This window comes from Galeopterus variegatus, unplaced genomic scaffold (genome assembly GCF_000696425.1).
Source record: "Galeopterus variegatus unplaced genomic scaffold, G_variegatus-3.0.2 Scaffold4119, whole genome shotgun sequence".
Taxonomy (NCBI): domain Eukaryota; kingdom Metazoa; phylum Chordata; class Mammalia; order Dermoptera; family Cynocephalidae; genus Galeopterus; species Galeopterus variegatus.
Window position 1 is genome coordinate 103,918 of NW_007730230.1, and position 2,105 is coordinate 106,022.

The 2,105-nt window shown below is 40.3% G+C and overlaps 1 pseudogene; it reads left to right on the forward strand.

The window, feature by feature from the left end:
• LOC103602386 overlaps nucleotides 1-949 on the forward strand; it is a 1,447-nt pseudogene extending 498 nt beyond the window's left edge.
• The last annotated feature ends 1,156 nt before the right edge of the window (nucleotides 950-2,105 follow it).

Below are 2,105 nucleotides of genomic sequence, written 5' to 3' on the forward strand. Positions count from 1 at the left end.
TCCTAAAGAGCCCAAATAGCTGCAGAAGCTCTTCATCAGACGGTTGAGCCTTGAAACAACTCATGAGAGTCTCAGGAGCCATTCTGAGCAATGGGGAACACTCACAGACTGTGTGGTAATGAGAGATCCAAACACCATGTGCTCCAGGGGCTTTGGGTTTGTCACATATGCCACTGTGGAGGAGATGGATGCAGCCATGAATGCAAGACCACACGACGTGGATGGAAGAGTTGTGGATGTGGAACCAAAGAGGACTGTCTCAAGAGAGGATTCTCAAGGACCAGGTGCCCACTTAATTGTGAAGATCTTTGCTGGTGGCATTAAAGAGGACACTGAAGAACATGCCCTGAGAGATTACTTTGAACAGTGTGGGAAAATTGAAGTGACTGAAATCATGACTGACTGAGGCTGCGGCAAGAAGAGAGGCTTTGCTTTTCTAACCTTTGATGACCATGACTCAGTGGATAAGATTGTCATTCAGAAATACCATCCTGTCAATGGCCACAACTGTGAAGTAAGGAAAGCCCTGTTGAAGCAAGAGATGGCTAGTGCTTTATCCAGCCAAAGTGGTTGAAGTGGTTCTGGAAACTTTGGTGGTGGTCGTGGAGGTGGTTTTGGTGGGAATGAAAACTTTGGTCATGGAGGAAACTTCAATGGTCATGGTGGCTTTGGTGGCAGCCATGGTGGTGGTGGATGTGGTGGCAGTGGGGATGGCTATAATAGATTTGGTAATGATGGGAGCAATTCTGGAGGTGGTGGAAGCTACAATGATTTGGGCAGTTACAATAATCAGTCTTCAAATTTGGGACCTTTGAAGGGAGGAAATTTTGGAGGCAGAACCTCTGGCCTTTATGGTGGTGGAGGCCAATACTTGGCCAAACCATCAAACCAAGGTGGCTATGGTGGCTCCAGCAGCAGCGGTAGCTATGGCAGTGGCAGGAGGTTTTAATTAATTTCCAGGAAATGTCGCTTAACAGGAGAAGAGAGCCAGAGAAGTGACAGGGAAGCTACAGGTTACAACAGATTTGTGAACTCAGCCAAGCACTGTGGTGGCAGGGCCCAGCTGCCACAAAGAAGACATGATTTAGACAATGCTCATGTGTATGGGCAAAAAAACTTGAGGACTGTATTTGCGACTAACTTTATAACAGTTATAAAGTTATGCTTTAGTTTCTGTTCTGTGGAAAGTGTAAAGCATTTCAACAAAGGGTTTCAATGTAGAATTTTTTTCTTTGCATCCATGCTGTCGATAGCTAAATGTAGTATAGTCTAATCATGACACTTATTAAATGTGTCTTTTTTAGAAAGATAAATAAAAGAAATAAAATACAAAAATAAAATGAAATACAAGTATAAAATCCCTACACACAATTTCTGCTGACTCTAAATAAAGCTTCAGTGAACTAAACTTTGTGTTTTTGCAAATGTGCAGTATAAATGATTGCAAGTTAAACACATGATTTAAATAACTTCAATTGGTTTTCTTTAGGCTACTCAGTATTGATCACTTGTTTTTCCCAGATAGTCAGAAAGCTGATGAAATTGCAATAATTGCATAATCCAAAGAAAATGTTTTTGGTGGAAAAAATGAAATGGAAATTTTATCCTATAATGATAATCAACCATGTAAGTTATAAAGAAATAAATCTAAGTAGAAAATATATTTTAAAACAATTGTTTTTTAAAAAAAATTTGATACCTTAAGTTGTTTATTTTGGGAAGCAGAAACATTTGAATGTTCTTATTCTACAGATAAGGTGATCTAGGTTTTTTCAGCTTGAATATACTCATCATCATCATCATCATATCACTATAATCCACATCTGTTTTAGTCCATTTTGAGTTGCTATAACAGAATACCTGAGATTGGGTAATTTATAAAGGAAAGAGGTTTATTTGGTTTACGATTCTGGGACAGCTGCATCTGGCACAGGCCTCAGGCTGCTTCTACTCATGGTGGAAAGTGGCAGGCAGCCAGTGGGTACAAGCAGATCACATGGCGAGAGGAAACAAGAGAGAGAGAGAGGGGGGAAGTACCAGGGTTTTTTTTTTAAGAAACGAGCTCTCGTGGGAACTAATAGAGGGAGAACTCACTCATTAATCTC